Consider the following 16765-nt stretch of genomic DNA (forward strand, 5'->3'; position numbering starts at 1 on the left):
ATCTTGTTGGTGATGATGTATGCAGCAGAAAGAATACAGCTTGACTTTCAGATTCCAGCATGAGCTGCCAAGTGCTGCTGCTCAGAGAAGGAACATTTGGTTTGGTTTGAAAACTTCAGATTGAATGTGGACATCTCTGAGGGAGAATATGCTGTGATGAGAGGACATGCAGCAGAGCATCACATGCAGCAGAGCATCACATGCAGCAGAGCATCACCACCACTTTGCTCATGGAGAAGGAGCCGGGGGTGGCTGTCTCTGAGTTGGAAAAGGACTCGCGTGACTATCAACTGATTCTGGGCCACAGGTTTTCTCAGTAGACACTGGCATGCATTTGCATATACTGCAGTCTGGCAGCTTTTGAAATTGACAGGAAGGAAGACCAAGTAAGACCCACAGCACAGGAAGAGGTGAGGCGCAAAACTGAAAGAAAGCTACTCAGCTAGAACTGCATAGGCGAGGTGAGGAAGGGAGACTAGTAATAGTGCACGATGGTGGGTGAACTTTGCATCTGCATCACTTTGATCTAAGAAGATTCCTAATTTCCGTACAGTCTTCTGAGAATTCTCTTGAGGCCCCTCAGCTGGGGAGGAAGCTCCCTCAAAAATGGAAGAGCGCCTCTTGCATTTTCTTTTGTGAACTTGGACATCTCGTCAAAGGAGTTCCAGCTGCATAGAGCAAATGGTCTCAAAATCCCTGGGCTTGGCTTAAAAAGAACCCTAGAGCTGATGGACAAGCTTGGGTATTGAGGAGGCTGTTGGACTTGAAGGAGTCTGCAGCAAACTGAGGTAAGTTTTGGAGGGATCCCTTGGATCATTTTTCTTCTTGTGGATGGGGCTAAAAGAAAGAGAGGAAAGCTTTGGCACTGTGCTAGGGATAGGAGAAGTGCCGCAGGCTGCAAGCATTGTTACCCCAGTGGTCAGTCTGGATTGTCATGGAAAACCTGGCATGGGATAACTATATTGCCCTGGGGTAATCTGCCTGGGCATGGGATGAACATAACAATCGAGGCGAGACAAGCTGACTTGAGATAACATAAGGAAGCCCATCTGGTGCAAGAACGGCTCAGATCTGAGATCTGTGCAGGCATGAATGAGTTGCTCTGGCTGGCTTGGAATTGATGGAGCTGCCTCAGAAGGTTACAGCTCTACTGACCTTTAAATTTTGTTTAACTTCATAGATTTCAGTGTCTGTAATACAGACAGTAACAGAACAGAGTGGGAAAGGTCTGAGAGAGCACTGATGGGCCTGGACAGGCTCTGAACAGCTCCAGGTGTCACTCAGCCCTTCTTATGCTGCATCAGGGGGAGGGATAGCTCAGTGGTTTGAGCATTGGCTTGCTGAGCTCAGGGTTGTGAGTTCAATCCTTGAGGGGGCCATTTACGGACCTGGGGTACAAATCTGGGGATTGGTCCTGCTTTGAGCAGGGGGTTGGACTCGATGACCTTCTGAGGTCCCTTCCAGCCCTAATGTTCTATGATCATGTCTGCATAGAGACCATGGGGTAAGTTAAAGATGTAGAGGCAGCCTGAATGGCTTTATGTGAGCTTCCTGCCCCTACATTTTGAAAATTACCACTAAGTTTCTAAGATTTAGCCATAAAGGTCCCATATGGTAAAGACCTTTAAACATTTCATTCTGTCCGTCTTATCAGTAAGGTGAAATCCTAATAAAAAGGAATGAAACAAAACTCTACACCAGTATATGCTGCAGAGCGTGTACCACCAGTACAAAACTCAAGCCAAGTCCCAAGGTGACTGCCCCGAATGAGGCATTCTCACTACCAAAAAGAGAGCAGCAGAGTTTGGAACCCTTCTGTGGTTTGACATATTGACACTTTATAAGCTGCAGGTGCAATTCCTTTTAAAAAAAAAGTCCAGAATTCTTTCCTGTGCTGCAGCCCCAGAGATAATGAAATCTTTAAAGCAGAAATCATCCTGTCATGTGCTTTGATAGGGCCTTTCGTCCTGAAGGATCCCGAAACACTTTACATACAACCCATAGGACTCAGGTCAAGAAATGCAGAGAACACTAGGGAGGAACATGGCAAGTATTTAACGGGTCCCAACAATGCAGCACAGTATTTGAGAGTGTGAAGTCAATGCTGAACCCAGATAAAACTACACAGGGAATTGAGGTATCAAGTTACTTGTGCTGGAATTTATCTAGGAGATCAGGGTCTATCCCACTCTTACCGGGAGCATCATAGGATCTTTACTGATCACAAGTGACCACTGCTTCCTTGTACCATGGGGGTGAGAGGGCATTGGTTCATTAGTGCCACCACTGAAACGCCAACCCTACTTGTTGCAACACCTCGGTATTCCAGTGTCCTGAGCAAGAACTAACCAGTTCTAAACCTGCTTCCCTTGTGGGAATCCACTGAGCTCCCAGCACAAGGACAAGTGTATGTCTCCTAAGAAGCTGCCTGACAAGTTTCCTTCTTGAGAAGTTGAATTGGCCTGCTGAGCTTCAACTGCTGTGGCTTCAAACAGGTTCTTGCTAATTTAAACGCCTGGAAAAGAGCTGCTGACAGGCCATTACCATGAGCGGCCTGGCTGGGTGCTGTGACAGTTCAGTATTAATAAGCCCCAAATCATTTCCAGGGTGGCAGACAACTGTGATATGGCAAAAGGACAATGATGACTCTAGTTGCAGGCGGAACAGTCAGCAGGGTTTGCCTCCAACTAACCCACTGGAGAGAAATGCAGACCACACAAGACGGAAAGTGGATTTGCCACTAAATTAAATGCTTTTTGCAGAGCTTTGTCCTTGAAGCAGCAGCAGCTAACTCAGTAAATATATAACTCTGAAGAATACCTATGCTGTAAATGCAGCAGCTGGTACTTTTCTCTGTGAGCTTAGCCTTTTTTTTTTCTTTCTGGAATAATCCATAAACTAGATCCTGTTTTCGCTGAGTAGACTTGTTGTTTGGATGAACAATTTTCAGCCTACGGGTTGTTCGTGAACTGTTCTCTTCCAGTATTTGCTATTTGTTATTCATGGCCAGTCACCTAAATCAGATGATGAGGTTTCTGCTCATTGACTAGATGACTGAAACAGGGGAGTAGCAATCAATGCATTTTGCAGCACATGTTTTTGAATGAATAATCATCCCTGTAAAGTTTGTGAAACTTGGAATTTCAAATGTTTTCCCCAGTGACCAGCTAGCATCCGAATCCTCATGAATGAGGAGAATATGAACCTACAAATAGCAGCAGAGTTCATCCCATATATGTGTATATCTGTATTTCCATTGTTCAGCCAGCTCTACGCACTGCTCCGTTGAGAGTTCCGAGAATGAGTGTGTATGAAAGGGGCCATAGGAAACAATAGGCTCCTCTGTTCATTAATGGAAACAAATGTGAAAGGGGACTATTCCCCCTCTGAGGGGCTGGCTTCTTCCCATATGGAGTGGATCTGTGTCTTTCCCTTCCAAGATTCACCCACAACACTAAGGTCCTTCCCTTCTCCTGCCTTTCTCTTCTTCCCCATCCCAACAGCCTTCTCCTTTCAAGCTTGGTTTCTTTCCCTGCTGAATTGGGTCTGTAGCAAGGCACACGGCTGGGCCCCTGTTGCCTTTCCAATCAGTCAGGAATGCCTCAGCTTCATGCAACACCAGTGTTTTTTATTTACAGTTGTTTTCCCGCTGCCACTTTCCACCTATGTACAGGTTTCACAGCCAACTTTGCCAAGTGCAGGCCTGGCCAGCAACAGACCAGAAGGCTCCCACCTCCCTCTGTGCCTGGTCTTTCTCTTCCCCCCTTCCTCCTTTCTCCATGGCTTCCTTTATAGCCCTGGCTATTGTGGCTGGCAGGTGCTGCCTGTTACGAGGCAGAGACAGGTCTATCCATCCAGTCCCAATCCATTTCCCTTGATTGGGGCTGGAGTGGCAGGGGCTGATTAAGTGTTTCTCACTCAGCACTCTGTCACAGGGTCCCTTTCCCTTTGAGGTTGTTGCCCATTCTGCTCCCACCAAGTCTATGATCAGCATTCCTCCCCCTGCTTTCTGGGAAACTGTCACTTGGGCTGATCCAGGACTGGACCTGCAGTGTGGGGAAGAGACACTCCCATACTGCAGAGTGCTCTTGCTCCTGGCAGGAGGGCAGGATGTCTTAAGTATGGATTGTCCCAGAAACTGAGGAGCCTTGTAAGGGCTCCAAGGGACACACTGGCAGCGGGCCTTGTCATAAACAGAAAGCTAAGGGTTAATGTCTCTTACACCTGGAAAGAAGTACCTGAAACACCTGACCAGAGGACCAATCAGGAAACCAGACTTTTTCAGGTCTGGGTGGAGGGAAGTTTGTGTCTGAGTTCTTTGTCTTGTGCCTATCTCCCTCTCGGCTATGGGAAGGATTTCTCTATTTCCTGCTTTCTAATCTTCTGTTTCCAAGTTGTAAGTACAAATATAGTAAGGCAGTAAGGTTTCTATTGTTTTCTTTTGTATTTACATGAGTATAGTTGCTGGAATGTTTTGAATTGTATTCTTTTTGAATAAGGCTGTTTATTCATATTTCTTTTAAGCAAATGACCCTGTATTTGTCACCTTAATACAGAGAGACCATTTTTTATGTATTTTTCTTTCTTTTTACATAAAGTTTTCTTTTTAAGACCTGTTGGAGTTTTTCTTTAGTGGGGACTCCAGGGAATTGAGTCTGTGCTCACCAGGGAATTGGTGGGAGGAAAAAGTCAGGGGGAAATCTATGTGTGTTAGATTTACTAGCCTGACTTTGCATTCCCTCTGGGTGAGGGGGGAAGAGAGATTAGCTCTCGGTACTTCTGTTTTCCAAGGCTGGAAACGGGGAAGGTGGAATCCCTCTGTTTAGATTCACGGAGCTTGTTTCTGTGTATCTCTCCAGGAACACCTGGAGGGGGGAAGGGAAAAGGTTTATTTCCCTTTGTTGTGAGACTCAAGGGATTTGGGTCTTGGGGTCCCCAGGGAAGGTTTGGGGAGACCAGAGTGCCCCAAAACACTCTAATTTTTTGGGTGGTGGCAGCTTTACCAGGTCCAAGCTTGGAGGTTTTCATGCTAACCCCCATATTTTGGACGCTAAGGTCCAAATCTGGGACTAGGTTATTGACAGGCCTGCTGACAGCAATTCCAGGCCCCAGGGCAGATCAGTCAATGGGCCCCATACAACGTGGTCTGCCTGACATTTGGGCGATGCTGCCGGCTGCACTGCTGGCATGTTCCCTCTAATTTTTTCCATCCATGTGAGCAATGAATTTTGTTATGTGCGGATATGCACCCCCAGTAGAAACAAAAAACCTAGATATAATATATATTTTTAAAAAGTTACCATAGGGATAATTACTCCAGCCAGGACAGGTTAGGCATTTTAGAACTCACTACTCAAAGAATTAAATTTAAGTGCAAGAGAAATAAAAATTATGAAATGCATAGTTCAGTCAAGACACTAAAATAACATGCTTGGAAAGAATAAAATTATGAGAATATATGTGCATTTTAGGAAGTACCAAGAAGTAACAACAATAATAATACAAGTATGTGTTGGGAGGTGAGTGTGAAAGAGACTCTGTGTGTGTGTGTGTGTGTGTGTGTGTATGTGTGTGTGTGTGACACAGAGACAGGGCATGTGCTGGCTGCTGGGGAAGTTTCTGAGAGATGCCTGCGCTGTCTCTTTAAGACACTCACTGAAAGCTCTCCTGCTCTGTTCCAAAGTCCTGTTGTCTCCCCTCCACCTCTCTGCAGAAATGGAGTACATGGGGGGGAGGGGGGAGAGACTGAGTGTGTGTGTGAGAGAGAGAGAGAGAGAGAGAGAGAGAGAGAGTGTGTGAGCTGGCTGCTGGGGAAATCTCACAAACAGTGCACTGTCTCTCTAAGAAAGGCTTCAGTCACACACTCACGGTTCAGACCTCAGCACTTCTGAGTCCACTTGAGCCAGGCTGTGTCCTCTCTCCCCTGCCCCACAGAGATGGGATACAGGGGGAGGGGGACACCCTGACATCATCATCCCCCTTCCCCCCACTCTGCACAGACAGCAGGAGGGTCCTGGGAGCAGCTGCAGCAGAACAGAGCAACGTGCTGTGCAGGGCACCTGAACGCGTAGAATCATAGAATACTAGGGTTGGAAGAGACCTCAGGAGGCCATCTGGTCCAATCCCCTGCTCAAAGCAGGACCAACACCAACTAAATCATCCCAGCCAGGGCTTTGTCAAGCTGGGCCTTAAAAACCTCTAAGGATGGAGATTCCACCACCTCCCTAGGTAACCCATTCCAGTGCTTCACCACCCTCCTAGTGAAATAGTGTTTCCTAATATCCAACCTAGACCTCCCCCACTGCAACTTGAGACCATTGCTTCTTGTTCTGTCATCTGCCACCACTGAGAAGAGTCTAGCTCCTTCCTCATTGGAACCCCCCCTTCTGGTAGTTGAAGGCTGCTATCAAATCCCCCCTCACTCTTCTCTTCTGCAGACTAAATAACCCCAGTTCCCTCAGCCTCCCCTCGTAAGTCATGTGCCCCAGCCCCCTAATCATTTCCTCTGGACTCTCTCCAATTTGTCCACATCCCTTCTGTAGCAGGGGGACCAAAACTGGATGCAATACTCCCGATGTGGCCTCACCAGTGCCAAATAGAAGGGAATAGTCACTTTCCTCAATTTGCTGGCAGTGCTCCTACTTATACAGCCCAATATGCCTTTAGCCTTCTTGGCAACAAGGGCACACTGCTGACTCATATCCAGCTTCTCATCCACTGTAAACCCCAGGTCCTTGTTGGCAGAACTGCTGCTTAGCCAGTCACTCCCCACATGCTGCCGGCTGTGCGCGATCTGCTAATCAGCTGAGCGGCACTTGAATCTTGCCTGTGACCCAACCTGCTGGGCCATTGCCCCCTTTGCCCCACCCTTATTGGTGGGCCTGACTGGCAGTAGCTGGTAGCACAGTATAACATGGTGCTATTGTCAATATGTACCACTCCCTCGCTCTGCTGAACGGACTTAGAGCAGCTCAGCTGGGTGTGTGAGGCTCTGGATTGCCCATGGAGGAGATTCTTCTTTAGCACCAGGGGTAGAAGCTTGTGCATTTTGGAGCAAATGGATCAGAGTTGTAGCCCTGCTGTTACCTTGAAATCCCAAGGGACCATGGTGTAGCATAGTGACAACCAAAGTCCCAGGTGGCTTGTTAGAATAGACTTTTGCAAGTGATTCTGGCCACTGACAGTGAGCTGGTTTTACTGTGGGATCATTAGTACCTATCCCTGGCACAAATCTGACCGCAGAAAACCCAGCAGGCTAAGCATCCCTTCTATCCACTGGTAGCATATGGGGCTTCTCTGACTTTATTTACTCCCACAGTAATGTCAAGGAAGAGAATTCCTGACAATTGTTAAACTAGGAATAAACAAGTGTGCAAAGATTTGGAAAGATCAATTTTTCTTGAAAGTTAAATACATTAACCTAATTTAGGATGCTGTGATGTGCTTCTGCAACTTAGATTGGCTTTCCCATTTGGATTTAGGAAGCAAGGCTAAATGAGGTCTCATAGCTAGAGAAGAAGGGAACTAGGAGTCAAGATGCTTGCATTCAGTTCCTGACTCTGCCACTCTGTCTGACATTGAACAAGTCACATCAGCTCTTTGGGTCTCAGTTTCCCCATTGGCCCACCTCACAGGGTCATAAACTAATGTATGTACAGTGATTTGACAATTCTGGATGCAAGATGCCATTGAAGTGCATGGTCAGTATAAAACATTAATAGTGCTAGAAAAGGACACTAGATGTGTGGGACTGGGAATGAGATTTCACTCATTCTCTGAGGCTGTCAGTGCTGGTACAGGTCCAACTCCTCTGACAGTATGAGGGGGTAGGTTTCCACCACTGTGTAGTTGCAATGTAGCAATAAGCTGGTAAAGTGAATGAATACATTTCATGGGGATTGTTATGTCATGTTTTTGTGCCTTAAAGTTGTGGCATAATCACAAGGAACAAAATAATTCATTATTGTTGCTGGTCCTACCCTGCACAAATGAATGTCTGAGAGCACTCAGTCTGGAATGGCTGCTTGACACAAACATGTTCCTGCCCCTCAATTCCATTGAATATTCAAGAACATTCATGCAAATAGTCTTTTGTTTTCAGGAGCATTTGGGGTTTGACTGCTCTTTGTGTGAACAGCCATAGCCTCATGTGGAACAAGACTATTCCTGACCTGTTCATTCATTGCCATTCATTATGTTCCTGCTTTAAAAGTTTTCAACATCCAATTATGGCACAGAAACAAAACCATATGACTTAAGTGACCAATCATACACCTGGAATAAGGTTGCAATTCTTCCCTGTTTTCACAAGATAGTCCCTACATCCAAAGGGCTGTCTCACTTTCCTCAGACCTGCAAAGTGGGACTGTCACAATTCATGCATGCATGCATGTGCCTCACACTTCCTTTGATCTAGGTCCTAGGAGAAGGGCCGGAAGCTACGACACCAATAATCCAGGTCTCACCTCTTCTACTGACAGGTTTTCATGTAATCCACAATCCTGCTACTTTAGGAGGAAGCCAAAAAACAGTCCTGTGTTTTATAGATAAGTCAACTGCAAGATTGCACAAGATCATTTCTAGCAGAGGGACTAGAAGCCTGGTCTTTGCTATGACAGGCCTAAATCTCATCCAGCTAGACACACAGCCTTTCAGGTGTCAGCTCCGTGCCTGGGGTTTCTATCTGTAACCATTGCTCTAATTACTAGCATACGCTCCCTTTCCAGAATCAGGAGTAGCACTTATGACTCCTGATACCCAGAACTTTTCCACTCTCTTATAAATAGCTGTGAAGACCCACTAACAAGTTGGGTGCCGTGGCTCTTTCTAGGGGCATATATACGTTAATGGCTTTTTTTTGTTGTGGGTTTTGCTCAAGTGGTCAAGGTCTGTGCTGTGAATCTCAAAGTCTTGGGTTCAAACTCGGCTGAAAAAATGAGGAAAAAACTAGCGTGGATCATGCGATGAAAGGCTGTTTCTTAATGCATAGACACACCAGGGGGAAGAGTTATGGTTGCACAGGCAAACTTAATTCTGCCATTGCCTAAATGTTGTTAGTACTTGACTTTGCAACTTTATTTTTTTAAACATAGGCAGATTGTTTGATATGTAATATATAGTTGTCGAACTCCCCTATAAGTTAGCACTTACCCTGAGACATCCAGTCCTGAGTGTTGCTAGTGGGCTCCAGAGCCTTTCATGTGCAGGCTGCCAGTTGGACTCTAATCCAGTTTAGCCAGAATTGCCAATTGTTCCCATCTGATGGATGTTTGATGTCTTCTATTTGAGATGGGTTTCATGGTTCTCCGTTCAAGCTCCCACATTACAATCTGGCTAAGAGACTTTGTACTAATTGCCTGGGTGCCACATGAAGGAAGCTGTGGGAGGCTAAGCCTCTGCAAACCTCCGTTAATGCTCTCCACCGTGGGCTGTGATGGGGGATCAGGGCTCCTCTGGCCCCAGTGGGAGAGAGTGGGGGCAGGGCCTCAGGTGGAAGGGGCAAAGCAGGAGGCTAATCTCCCCAAACTGGGAGGTTCATGCACCGCCCATGACTAATTGGCATTCATAAGAGGAGAACTACCACATGGGCCATAGAGACTGAACTACTTCTGTCACTCCTAGAGAAAGCTCCACTCTTGGTCAGGATGAAGGCATGCTGGTAGGGCAATGTGTGTTGTCTGGCTGAGTGGCTGGCTTGTAGATAAACAGAGGGCTTTAGTCACCAGCTCAACACTTTTCACCAGCACTAAACCCATCCAATAATTTTAAAGCTAAAGTTTAGGGTTCTATGCTGATTATTTGCAAATATACAAATAGACCAATTAAATAATTTGCATAAAATGTTCATGTTACAGTGAATGTGTCCCTATTTTTTTGCCAAAAGGTGGCAGTCCAAACTGTGAATTCAGGACAGTCTAAGAAAACCAATCTGCGAACACCTAAAGGGAAGGAAATTTGTTTTCATAAGCAATTCAGCGGCTGTTAATTCTCAAATGATTTGTAACCAGGAAAAAGGGCAAATTTTGCCCAATAATGTTTATACAATGAAGATTTCAATCCTCTCTGCTTCAGCATGCAGCACTTCACAGCAATATGAGGTCAGAAGCAGACCCTCTGTATATTCAGAGTCAGATCTACTGATTTTAGTGGCAAAAGTAAGTGTGTACTGCTTTGGAGTACGTCTACACCCAAGTTAAGAACACAGTTTGAAATAGCAGTGAAGACATAGCAACTTGGTTTCCCTATAGGCTTGAATGAGCTACAAACCCGAGTTAACAGCTAAATTGCTGTGTCTTCATTGCTGTTTTAACCCGAGTTAGCTAACCTGAGTTAAGAACACATCTTTTTTTGTGGTGTAGACAGATTCTTTCACTCCAGTTCGCTTTGGAGAGTCAACATGGCTCTGGGACAAGAAGCTGGACTCTAGCCTGGCTTACACATCAAATCGCTAACTAATTTGTGAGGCAAAAGAACCCAAGTTGGCTTCAGATCCCAGGGGGAAGTAAGTGGAGTTGAAAGCCTGTAGCTGAGTGGAGAATTTGGCTCAGACTATAGTGGGGAGAGTAACAAACACAAGAGAATTTGTTCCTGGGTCCCTACTGATGTCAACACTTGGGTATGGCGTTGGGGAATCATTGAGAGATGATCACTATGAAACCCTCTGATGTTCGAGTGATTATGAGCTAATTCAGTTCAAACTAGATGGAAGGATAAACAAAACTAGATCTGGGACTAGGGTTTTTGATTTCAAAAGGGCTAACTTTAAAGAATTAAGGAAATTAGTTAGGGAAGAAGATTGGACTGAAGAACTTGTGGATCTAAAGGCAGAGGAGGCCTGGAATTACTTCAAGTCAAAGTTGCAGAAATTATCAGAAGCCTGCATCACAAGAAAGGGGAAAAAACTCATAGGCAGGAGTTGTAGACCAAGCTGGATGAGCAAGCATCTTAGAGAGGTGATTAAGAAAAAGCAGAAAGCCTACAAAGAGTGGAAGGTAGGAGGGATTAGCAAGGAAAGCTACCTTATTGAGGTCGGAACATGTAGGGATAAAGTGAGAAAGGCCAAAAGCCAAGTAGAGATGGAACTTGCAAAGGGAATTAAAACCAATAGTAAAAGGTTCTATAGCCATATAAATAAGAGGAAAACAAAGAAAGAAGAAGTGGGACAGCTAAACACTGAGGATGGAATGGAGGTTAAGGATAATCTAGGCATGGCCCAATATCTAAACAAATACTTTGCCTCAGTCTTTAATGAGGCTAATGAGGCACTTAGGGATAATGGTAGGATGACAAATGGGAATGAGAATATGGAGGTTGATATTACCACATCCGAGGCAGAAGCCAAATTCGAACAGCTTAATGGGACTAAATCGGAGGGCCCAGATAATCTTCATCAAAGAATATTAAAGGAACTGGCACATGAAATTGCAAGCCCATTAGCAAGAATTTTTATTGAATCAGTGAATTCAGGGGTTGTACCGTATGATTGGAGAATTGCTAACATAGCTCCTATTTTTAAGAAAGGGAAAAAAAACGATCCTGGTAACTATAAGCCTGTTAGTTTGACATCTGTAGTATGTAAGGTCTTGGAAAAAATTTTGAAGGAGAAAGTAGTTAAGGACATTGAGGTCAATGGTAATTGGGACAAAATACAACATGGTTTTACAAAAGGTAGATCATGCCAAACCAACCTGATCTCCTTCTTTGAGAAGGTAACGGATTTTTTAGACAAAGGAAACGCAGTGGATCTAATTTACCTTGATTTCAGTAAGGCATTTGATACGGTTCCACATGGGGAATTACTAGTTAAATTGGAAAGGATGGGGATCAATATGAAAATTGAAAAGTGGATAAGGAACTGGTTAAAGGGGAGACTACAACGGGTCGTACTGAAAGGTGAACTGTCAGGCTGGAAGGAGGTTACTAGTGGAGTTCCTCAGGGATCAGTTTTGGGACCAATCTTATTTAATCTCTTTATTACTGACCTTGGCACAAAAAGTGGGAATGTGCTAATAAAGTTTGCAGATGACACAAAGCTAGGAGGTGTTACTAACACAGAGAAGGACTGGGATATCATACAGGAAGATCTGGATGACCTTGTAAATTGGAGTAATAGTAATAGGATGAAATTTAATAGTGAAAAGTGCAAGGTCATGCATTTAGGGATTAACGATAAGAATTTTAGTTATAAATTGGGCTCACATCAGTTAGAAGTAACAGAGGAGGAGAAGGACCTCGAAGTATTGGTTGATCATAGGATGACTATGAGCCGCCAATGTGATACGGCCATTAAAAAAGCTAATGCAGTTTTAGGATGCATCAGGCGAGGTATTTCCAGCAAAGATAGGGAGGTGTTAGTACCATTATACAAGGCACTGGTGAGGCCTTACCTGGAGTACTATGTGCAGTTCTGGTCTCCCATGTTTAAGAAGGATGAATTCAAACTGGAACAGGTACAGAGAAGGGCTACTAGGATGATCCGAGGAATGGAAAACCTATCTTATGAAAGGAGACTCAAAGACATTGGCTTGTTTAGCCTAACCAAAAGGAGGCTGAGGGGGGATATGATTGTTCTTTATAAATGTATCAGAGGGATAAATATTAGGGAGGGAGAGGAATTATTTAAGCTTAGTACCAATGTGGACACAAGAACAAATGGGTATAAACTGGACACTAGGAAGTTTAGACTTGAAATTAGAGGAAGGTTTCTAACCATTAGAGGAGTGAAGTTCTGGAACAGCCTTCCAAGGGGAGTAGTGGGGGCAAAAGACATATCTGTCTTTAAGACTAAGCTTGATAAGTTTATGGAGGGGATGGTATGATGGGATAGCTTAATTTTGGCAATTCATTTGGCAATTGATATTTGATTATCAGCAGTCAAGTATGCCCAATAGTCTGTGATGGGATGTTAGATGGGGTGGAATCTGAGTTACTACAGAGAATTATTTCCTGGGTGCTAGCTGGTGAGTCTTGCCCATATGCTCAGGGTTTAACTGATTGCCATATTTGGGGTTGGGAAGGAATTTTCCTCCAGGGCAGATTGGTAGAGGCCCTGGAGGTTTTTGCCTTCCTCTGCAGCATGGGGCATGGGTCACTTGCTGGAGGATTCTCTGCAGCTTGAGGTCTTCAAACTACAGTTTGAGGACTTCAATAACTCAGACATAGGCTAAAGGTTTACTACAGGGGTGGATGGGTTAGATTCTGTGCCCTGCGTTGTGCAGGAGGTCAGACTAGATGATCATAATGGTCCCTTCTGACCTTAAAGTCTTTGAGTCTATGTCCTGTCTATGGAGTCAGGGTAAAAGTACACATTTAGTCTAGAGTGTGGCATTAAATGAAGGTCCTGTGCTGAAGGCTTTGTGAAATGCTACCACCCAGGCGGCAGCTCTGGGAGACAGACAATGTCTCCTGGAGCTCTGGGACACCCTTTCTGCTCTGCTCCCCTTTATGACCAGAGAGCACGGAGCTGCAATTGCGATTGTCCCTGCAGTGTGGGCCCCAATGAAGCAGACTTCTTCCATCTGCTTGCTGCACCCTGGCAGAGGCCCAGGGGTCCAGCCATAGTCTGGCCCTGGGTCCCCTAAAACAATTGCTAGGCTAGAGCTCAGAGGAGCTAGAATGCCAGCTGTTAGCTTCACTCTGATAAGGTCCTACAACAGAAATCAACTGCTCCCTACCCCAGAGATGGGATAGCCAGAGATGAACTGGGTTTTGACATCCACTGGACAAAAATGGCCATGCAGCTGAGAAGAGCTAAGTGGAAGGTTGTGGACCACCTCCCATCCTCTTTATCAGGTTAAGTCAATACCAGGTCACTGGTAAAACAGGAAGTAGATTTTTAGCACGGTGTCAAATTCTGACCAACCACTGTGCCATGGAGCATTACGTCTCATGGGACTCTGATGTCGTGATACAGCAAAGGGTATAATTCCAACGTTCTGACCCTGGTTCAACTGTCTGCCCTTAATAAGCCTGGACTGCGTCCCCTTGTGCAAATGTTATTAATAGCTGACATTTATCCAACCCTTCCAGTTAAAGATCCCAGAGTGCTCTGCAAACTTCAGTTGGGTTCCCCTTTTCACTATGGAAATGCTGCCCCTGGAGCAGAAGGTACTAACCATTTTACAGTACAACAGTGTAGGGCAGGGACTGAAGAAGGATAACGGTCTGACGCCTATTAATAAGAATTAAAGGGCAAGAATTAGACCTTTATATGGGCAGTATATTATATGCTAATACCTGATATTCACTATAATATAAAAACACTGAGTTATATTAGGGTAAATATTTTTCATGACTATACAGAATACTCCTGTTTATCCAAAACCCTATTCCCCAAACATCTGCATTGTCCAAATCCTTTCCTTGTTCCCCAGTATGAGCTATATCAGGGGTCGGCAATCTTTCAGAAGTGGTGTGCTGAGTCTTCATTTATTCACACTAATTTAAGGTTTTGTGTGCCAGTAATACATTTAAACATTTTTAGACGGTCTCTTTCTCTAAGTCTATAACATATAACTAAACTATTGTATGTAAAGTAAATAAGGTTTTAAAAATGTTTAAGAAGCTTCATTTAAAACTAAATTAAAATGCAGAGCCCCCCAGACCGGTGGTCAGGGCCCAGGCACAGTGAGTGCCACTGAAAATCAGCTTGTGTGCCGCCTTCAGCACATGTGCCATAGGTTGCCTATCTCTGAGCTACATGACACACAGGGCATGTCTCATGCTGGGGAACAAGGAAGGGATTTGGATAATGAGCAGGTTCCATTAATAGAGCAGAGACCTCAGTAGGATGAGCCCATTGCTGAACAGCTCCTGCATCTTGATTATCTGAGCTCCCAATTATCTGAATAAAATCCCCCTGCTATATGGATAATCGGGAGCATGCTGTAAATAAACCTTCATTCTCCAGGTCACAAGCAGACAACTAACTGATGAAGATTAGGAAGAAGCTTCCCCTATAGGAAGGCTATATTTCATCATGGGGTTTCCTGCCTGTTCTTCTCTGACTTGCCCGTGTCAGAGACAAGGTACTGGGCTATATAGCCTACTTGTCTGATCGGATTTAGAAATTCCTGTGCTCCTGGCTTAAAGGAACAAAATGTACTTTCCTGAACTGGTCTTTGGCCAGGACATTAACTCCAATGTCTGTACTGGAAGGAAGAGCTATGGGAATGTAACACTTACAAGTGGTCAAGTCCTCAGTTTTATGTCACACGTGGAAAACACAGTTACTGTGACTTATCTAGAAAACTCCAGGCTGTATTGATACCCACCAGAGGTTTGTTCCAATCCAAATGCTTCCATCAGAATGGCACAGGGAATGGCTTCCTATACTGTATGGTGGTGTAGTGTTCCCATTTTGTGAACAGAGTGCATGCAACGAAGGCAAATTGTGTTATCTTCTGTTTGGAAAGAGAGAGCTCCTGGTGAAAATGTGTGGTGCATCATTCAACCAGGAGGTACACAACTCAGCTCCTCGCACTGGTGCTCTGAGAGCAACCTAGGCACTTGGATGCTGACAATGAGAAAACCTTGGAAATGGAAATGTCCTGCTTATCATCATCATCATGTTCCTGTTATGCCTCTGGCATTTACGGCAGTGACGATGCTCCTCCACTCCTGTTTGTTTCTGGCAAATCTTTCAATAGCTTCCCAGCTGTGCCCCAGGTCTTTCAGCTCAGCTTCCACAGCTCTTCACCATGTTGTTTTTGGGTGGCCTCATTTTCTCTTGCCTTCAGGTGTCCATCTTATCGCTACTCTGGTGATGGAATCAGTTTCCATCTAAAGCACATGACTGATCCATCTTCAACACCTCCTGGCAATGATGATGCTCAGATCCTCTTGGCTGCACTGTGTCAATAGATCTTTTTTTGAGATTATTCTGGGCCAAAAAATACAGAGGATTTTTCTGAGGCAGATTGTATGGAATGAAGACAGTTTGGACATGCCATGCTTTCTCATTCCCAGCATTCTGCACTATAAAGTAGTATAGAAAATACGCAGCTTTGATAAATCTTGAGTTTGGTTTTGGTGTTGTATTTTGATGATTTCCAGACTGTATTTAAGCTCCTGAAAGTGTTCCTTGCTTTATTGAGTTTGTTTCGGATGTCCTGGCTTGTTCCACCATCCTGGCTGATGGTGCTGCCCAAGTATGTGAATGTTTCTACATTGGTGAAACATAATCCTTTATCCATACTGGTGATGGTGAAGCAATATTAGCGGTCATGATATCTGTCTTATTGTGGTTGATTTTCAGTCCAATTTGCTGGCTGAATGTGTTGAGTCAAGTTGTTTTTCTTGTATATGGTGTTGGGTATGTGATAGGAGAACATCATCTGCGAAGTCCAGATCTTCAAGGGATGAGAAGAGTGTCCATTTAATGCCTCTTGGCATGTCTTCTGTTGTGCGCCATATTATCCAGTCAACGGCAGTGTTGAAGAGGACTGCAGACATGACACACCCCTGATGTACTCCTCTTTTGACTTCAAAACTCAGTCACTGTGATCAACACTGCATGTTAAGTTGAAATAGAAGCTTTTGATGACATTGATTATATGGAAAGGAATTCCATATGCCTGCAGAATGCGCCATAGGCTGGTCCTGTGAATGCTATCAAAAGCTTTCTCAAAGTCTATGAAATTTGTGTACAGTTGCCATTGCCATTCTGAGCATTGTTCTGTTATGTTTCGTAGAATGAAGATCTGGTCTGTGCATCTAGGCCCTTTCTGAAAGCCAGCTTGCTCTTTTCTGAGAACGCTATCAACTG

At 44.6% G+C, this 16765-nt stretch overlaps 1 protein-coding gene across 2 annotated transcripts in view; it reads left to right on the plus strand.

Moving 5' to 3' along the window:
* The first annotated feature begins 463 nt into the window (after nucleotides 1-463).
* The window catches only part of NLRC3 (NLR family CARD domain containing 3), a 78137-nt gene continuing 61835 nt past the window's right edge, over nucleotides 464-16765 (plus strand). For both annotated transcript variants that reach the window (XM_050968137.1, XM_050968139.1), the window contains exon 1: nucleotides 464-788. The gene's annotated coding sequence lies outside the window, so the exon portion shown is untranslated. The remainder of the gene's footprint in view (nucleotides 789-16765) is intronic.

Source organism: Gopherus flavomarginatus, chromosome 9, assembly GCF_025201925.1.
Source record: "Gopherus flavomarginatus isolate rGopFla2 chromosome 9, rGopFla2.mat.asm, whole genome shotgun sequence".
In the NCBI taxonomy this organism is placed as follows: domain Eukaryota; kingdom Metazoa; phylum Chordata; order Testudines; family Testudinidae; genus Gopherus; species Gopherus flavomarginatus.